The sequence below is a fragment of the Panthera tigris genome, chromosome A1, assembly GCF_018350195.1.
Source record: "Panthera tigris isolate Pti1 chromosome A1, P.tigris_Pti1_mat1.1, whole genome shotgun sequence".
Lineage (NCBI taxonomy): Eukaryota > Metazoa > Chordata > Mammalia > Carnivora > Felidae > Panthera > Panthera tigris.
This window is the reverse complement of record NC_056660.1, coordinates 1,131,813-1,138,531: the sequence shown is the minus strand read 5'-3', so window position 1 is coordinate 1,138,531 and position 6,719 is coordinate 1,131,813. Positions and strand designations below refer to the sequence as shown.

General features: G+C 43.1%; 1 long non-coding RNA gene across 1 annotated transcript; it reads right to left on the bottom strand.

The window, feature by feature from the left end:
- Positions 1–3,250: 3,250 nt before the first annotated feature.
- LOC122230762 lies at positions 3,251–6,435 on the bottom strand. Its single transcript, XR_006207834.1, has 3 exons — positions 6,266–6,435; positions 3,519–3,667; positions 3,251–3,423 (listed from the first exon to the last, which is right to left on the bottom strand). It is a non-coding gene; the product is annotated as an uncharacterized LOC122230762 (long non-coding RNA).
- Positions 6,436–6,719: the final 284 nt, after the last annotated feature.

Below are 6,719 nucleotides of genomic sequence, written 5' to 3'. Positions count from 1 at the left end.
GGAATTGCTGGATCGGATGTTAATGGTATTTTTAATCTTTTGAAGAACTGCCATCCGTTTTCCACAGCGGCTGTACCCTTTTACATTCCCGCCAGGAATGCGCAGGGGTTCCGGTTGCTCCACATGCTTCTCAACACTTGTAATCTTGCTGTTGTTGCTGTTGTTAGTAGCCCTCCTGGCGGGTGCAAGGTGGTATCTCATTTTTGCTTTTGAATTCTCCTCATGATAGGTGATGCTGAACATCTCTTCATGTGCTTATTGGCCATTTGCATGTCTTCTATTCAGGTGCTTTGACTTGGTTTAGTTTTTTTGTTGTTGAGTTTTAAGAGTTCTCTATATATTCGAGATATTAATCCCTTATCAGATACATGAGTTGCAGATCTTTTCTCCCATTCTGTGGGTTGCCTTTTAACTCTGTTGATCATGTTCTTTGATGCACAAAAGTTTTTAATTTTCATGAACTTCAATTTGTCTATTTTTTTCTTGTGTTTCCTGTGACTTTGGTGTCATAGCCAAGAAATCATCACCAGATCCAACATCACGAAGTTTTAGCCCTGTGGTTTCTTTTAAAAGTAACAGCGTTTCTGTTATATCTTTAATGCATTTTCAGTTAATTTTTGTGTATGGTGTTAGGTAAGGGTATAACTTCATTCTTTTCATGTGGATATCCCGTTTTCCAGGCACCATTTATTTCTTTTTTTAAATATGAAATTTATTGTCAAATTGGTTTCCATACAACACCCAGTGCTCAGCCCAACAGGTGCCTTCCTCAATACCCATCATCCACCCTCCCCGGCCTCCCACCCCCCCATCAACCCTCAGTTTGTTCTCAGTTTTTAAGAGTCTCTTATGGTTTGCCTCCCTCCCTCTCTAACATTTTCCCCTTTCCCCTCCCCCATGGTCTTCTGTTAAGTTTCTCAGGATCCACATAAGAGTGAAAACATATGGTATCTGTCTTTCTCTGTATGACTTATTTCACTTAGCATAACTCTCTCCAGTTCCATCCACGTTGCTACAAAAGGCCAGATTTCATTCCTTCTCATTGCCAAGTAGTATTCCATTGTGTATATAAACCACAATTTCTTTATCCATTCGTCAGTTGATGGACATTTAGGCTCTTTCCATAATTTGGCTGTTGTTGAAAGTGCTGCTACAAACATTGGGGTACAAGTGCCCCTATGCATCAGCACTATCCCTTGGGTAAATTCCTAGCAGTGCTATTGCTGGGTCATAGGGTAGATGTATTTTTAACTTTCTGAGGAACCTCCACAGTTTTCCAGAGTGGCTGCACCAGTTTGCGTTCCCACCAATAGTGCAAGAGGGTTCCTGTTTCTCCACATCCTTTCCAGCATCTATAGTCTCCTTATTTGTTCATTTTAGCCACTCTGACTGGTGTGAGGTGATATTTCAGTGTGGTTTTGATTTGTATTTCCCTGATGAGGAGCGACATTGAGCATCTTTTCGTGTCCAGGCACCATTTGTTAAAGAAACTCTCTTTTCCTCAGGGCGCCTGGGTGTCTCAGTTGGTTGAGCGTCCAACTCTAGACTTCTGCTCAGGTCATGATACAAAGGTTGTGAGATTGAGCCTCATATCGGCCCCCTCACCCCCATGCTGAGTGTGGAGCCTGGTTAAGATTCTCTCCCTCTCACTCTGCCCTTCCCCGGTTCATGCATGTGCTTTCTCTCTCTCTCTCTCAAAAAACAAAAGAAAGAAAGAAGGAAAGAAGAAAGAAAGAAAGAAAGAAAGAAAGAAAGAAAGAAAGAAAGAAAGAAAGAAAAGAAAGGACGGAAAAGAGAGAAAGAGAAAAGAAAAGAGAAAGAAAAAGAAACTGTCCTTTCCTTATTGAATTTTCTTGACACTCTTATCAAAAACAATGTGACCATATTTACAAGGACTTATTTCTAGGCTGTCTATTCTATTGCTTTGGTCTATATATCTGTCTTTATGCCAATACCACATTGTTTTGATTACTGTAGCTTTCCAGTAAGTGTTGAAATCAGGAAGTGTGAGTCCTCCAACTTTGTCCTTCCCTTTCAAATTCATTTCGTTTTTTGGTTTCTGGGGTTTTGTTTGGTTTTGGTTTTTGGTTTTTGGTAGGTTTTTTTGTGGTTTTTTTTTTTTGAGTTCCTTGAGATTCCAAATGGATTTTAGGATGGATTATTTTTAATTAATAGATTTTGCTCTTTGCGTTTGCTGCTTTTGTGTCCCTTGTCTTGGCCTTCCTTTCCACCTATGATTCAATTCAGATTCCAGCTCGATTCCTACCTGACTCTTCCTACCCAAACTGATTTCTCCCTCCTCCAAGCTCCTACTTCACTCATTTCCTATATCACTCATTCAAGAAGCATCTGACTTTTCTCACGATCCCTTGTCCCTTAATACTCAACTCAAACATCACCCAATCTAAAGTAGGCCTTTCCGTGACTCTTTCTTGTAACACCATATGTTTTTCCCCCTTTGAAGCACTCACCATGATTAACAATTAATTAATTTCTAAGTTAATTCTCATACATGCAGATCCTCAGACAAACATTTCAACATCTCTGAAATAGAGCTTCGTGTGTCACAACTGATGACATCTTACCATCAAAATCACAGCTTTTATTTTGGTGAAACATAAGTAATGGTATATCTTGCAATCAATGGTACTTTTGATTTGATGAAACACAGGATGCGTCTGCTTGTGTGATTTACCTGCTTGGCGATTGTCTCACCAGACTGTGAAAGTTCCAAGAAAGCAGTGGCCAACCCAGCTCACCACGGCACCCCCAGGCCTCCCTCACTCAGTCTCTGACCCACCTTTTCGATGAATTGATGAACTGTAAGTTCTTTGAGGAAGCTAGCCAATACATGTTGAAAGGGTCACAACACCTAGAACAGCACTACCGGCTCTTGGACCCTTGCTGAATGAATATTCAAGCTAGATAGCACCTAGCACCTGGCTGCTCTCGGATAGAAATAAAAGGATTAACCATACCTCATTCTTTTAGAGGAAAAAGCAGGAAAGTCCCGTCAGGAGAACCCAGTGGCTTATGCTTTTTTTTTTTTTCCCTTGACCGGCCTTTGTAAACAGAACGCTGTTTCGGAAATTTCTATACACGCATAACCCTTCATTTTGCAACACGCTCTTCCTTGGGGATGTTACATAGGAATCATTTAAAAGTGGTCATTCTTTTTTCTCAAGAGGGTTGATGCTATTATCTGTTGAGAAAATGACACACACTTCTACACTCTTGGGAGCCACAAACTATTTATAAATACATTGTCCCTATGTAGCAAATACACTGAACCTTGAAGAAGGAGGAAATCAAGTTTGTCCTCTTCTGAGGGGTCACTGAATCCTGGTCTGGGTTCATCGAGTGTGAGTACACAGAGGCGGAGTTTGGGCCAGATGAGTACAGACAAATTCTTCAACAACCACCCTGCGAATGAACAAAAAAGGCCTTACATGGGGGCACAAGGAAGAAAGGGGAAGATACGGATTCTCTTAATAGAAGCAAGGCTTTTTCATTCTTACCTGTTTATTCTTTCCCCAAAGGGAAATATGAGGCTATGTTTCACAGCTGATTCTTTCAACGTTTGAAGAATTCACTAATTAGATAAACACCTCTATTCAGAGTCAGCGGCTTTCGCAAAGAGGAAATGATGACATCTAGACGAGTGCTTCTGAAACCATCCGTAGTAAAAGATTACTTTTTTCCCTAATCTCCTGAAGACTAATACTTTTGTAAATTACAACATAAATGCCAGAGCAATGCCAGATTGCTACAAAATTTTCAAAGTAATAATAATGAGTGTCTTTTTTTTTTTTTTTTTTTTTTTGAGCAGCAACTGTGTACCAGGCACTGTATTCAACTCTTTCACACCGTGGGTCACCTTGAATCATCTTCGAAACAGTCCTATGTGGATAATCTCCAAGTTGCACCAATGTGGGCCCATGAAGCTTGCCCCATGCTAGAGAGCTAATGAGGGGCAGACAGTGATTTGAACTCAGACATTCTCTTAGTTATTCTGAAAAATAAAAATATACTTGTGTGGTAATTGCTACTGATGGCAGGGAATCTGTCGGCAGGAATTCGGTGGAGAGGCTTGTCCGCACCACCTTTACTCGCTCCCGACACAGCCGGCAAGGGACAGGGGAGGAAGGCTCATGGCGGAGGAGGCAGAGAAGAACAATCAGTGATGAGGAACTAGGTGAGGAAAAGAAGAAATTACACGTTAGGGAAAAGAAAAATTAAGACGAGAGGATTCCAGAAGAGCAAGGGAGAAGAAAATGTAGCCAGTAGGTGCCAAGAAGCAAAAGAGTGGACGAGGTATCGGAGAGGCAATCAGTGAGCAAGACCTGTTCAGGCAACGCCACGAGGAGCAGCGCCTCCAAACTCGAGTTCCAGAAGTTTCTGGCACTATTGTGCTGTCTGTCCTTCCTCTAAGAGCCCAGGTTATTTTGAGGAGATGGACCCGGAAGTTCGGGGCACACTCACCCCTCCTCCGCCTCAGTCTTGCTCCATGCCCACTGGGCAGAGGCAAGTCTCAGAGAACCTCGGGCCTCCCGTGGGGTGACTCAAAAACACACCCCTTCTCCTCCTCCTGCAGGTTGCACAAGGTGGCTCAGATGTTCTTTTGAAAAGTTTCCAAAATCAACTGGGTCAGTAAGTGGGTTTCATTTAATGCTTTCACACACGCTAATATTGCCTTCATTAGATCTGAACTCATCCCTTCCTTCCAGAAGGCCATCTTCCGCCAGCCCTGCACAGATGTAGCCCCTGAGCACACTTTCAGAGGCATCCCCCGCTCCTCAAACACTCCCGCGGTCTCTACCCCTCCAAAGGCAGGAGCCATCACTTCCTGAAGCCAGCTACCTCCTGACGACTCCAATAGGGCATATATACTGGATTGAAGCAAAAGCCATTCTCCAGTACCTTGTCCTGGGTCATAATTGTCCCTTTGGAGGACACACAAAACGTGCCTAAATCTTCTGCCATATATATATATGTATACACACACAACTGGTTAAAAGCAAGGGCTTAAGAGCCAGCAGACTCACATTACTATCTTTGCTTTGCCACTTACTAGCTCTGTGACCTTGGCAAATTAATTAGCCTTTCTGAGCCTCTGTTTCTTCATTGGAAAACTGGGGACCCTATGACCCTCCCGGGGTTCCTGTGAGGATTTTTTTTATTGAGGTATAATTGACATAACATCATATTAGTGTGGTAGGTATACAATGTAATGATTCAATACTTGTATGTATTGCAAAATGATCACCACAATAAATCCAGTTAACATCCATCATAATACATGGTTACCAAATTATTTTTCTTGTGATCACTTCCCAAGATCCATTCTCTTAGCTACTCTCAAATATGTAATATATTATTATTATGAACTGTAGTCACCATGCTGTACATTGCATCCCATGATTTATTCATTTTATAACAAGAAATTTGTATCTTTTGACCCCCTTCACTCATTTTGCTCACCCTCTAGTGTCCACCTGAGGCAACCACCAATCTGCTCTTTATACTGAGCTGTGGTAAGGGGTTGTTTTACGTGTGTTTCGTTTTCTTTCCTTTCTTATTTTTTTTTTTTTTTTAGATTCCACATTTAAATGAGATCATATAGTATTTATCTTTTCCTGTCTGATTCATTTCACTTAGCACAATGCCTTCAAGGTCCATCCATATTGTCATAAGTGGCAAGATAATTCTTTTTTCTATATGTCTGAGTAACATTCCTGGGGGGGGGGTGTGCACGTGGGCGTGCCACACTTTGTTTATCCATTCATCCATCAGTGGACATCCTGTGAGGATTAAATGAGCGAATATATGTAAATCTCTTAGCCCAGTGACTGGCACATAGTAAGTACTCACCAAATGGAGTCAGTCTCCTCTGAGTCCTTTCTCTTTGCAAAATATCCCTAGTGCCTTCAACCATTCGTCATGTTGTGTGGTTTTCAGTCCCTGTCCCATCCCTTTACATGGGTCAGCCAGCTTTTAAATGGGTGGTGTCCGCTTAAACAACCTTTTGATTGGATTGTGTCCAAAACTAACTACACTCCTTAAAATGTGGTCCACACAGCAGAGTGGAGGGACCACACCTCCTTGTTTTGGATAGCAGCTTTTTGTAAGTCCCTCTTTGTGGCGCAAGACCTTTTCCATCAATACCATCCCATTAACACAAATGGCCACGTGCTGCTATTTTGCCTTGATTCATTACCTCCTTGCTCTTTTTTTTATGGCATAAAAGAGGAACTTATGCTTATACCTCTTAAAAGGCACCTTTCTTTGTGCTTCGACCGTCATCGAACACCGAGGCCGATCTGAGCCGCCTCGGAAGACGTGAGGAATTGGGATAGAGTGAAGGGTTTCAGACAAGTGACCAGGCAAGAACACAGATGCAGGCTCCAGGCCCTGGGGCCCGCGGGTGCGGGGAAAAGGAGTGGCGTCCCCTTCTTGACACAGCCGAAGGCCGCGCCCTGGGACAGTGGGTCTCACCGAGACAAGTCACAAGTCGTCAGGGAGGCCACATTTACCGCGGGTCACAAAGGGCTCAGGAAGGGGCTTGTTATGGGGGCGGTCAGTGGGGGAGGGGAATGACAGCAGGGAGGAGGCGCAGCCCCAGGTGCTGGCAGAGACGAAATCCTTGGGCTTTTCCAAGGGGGTCTCCCCCATAAAGCTGCAGCCTCGGCCGGTGGGCACCCCATTTTCCAGGTGGTCAG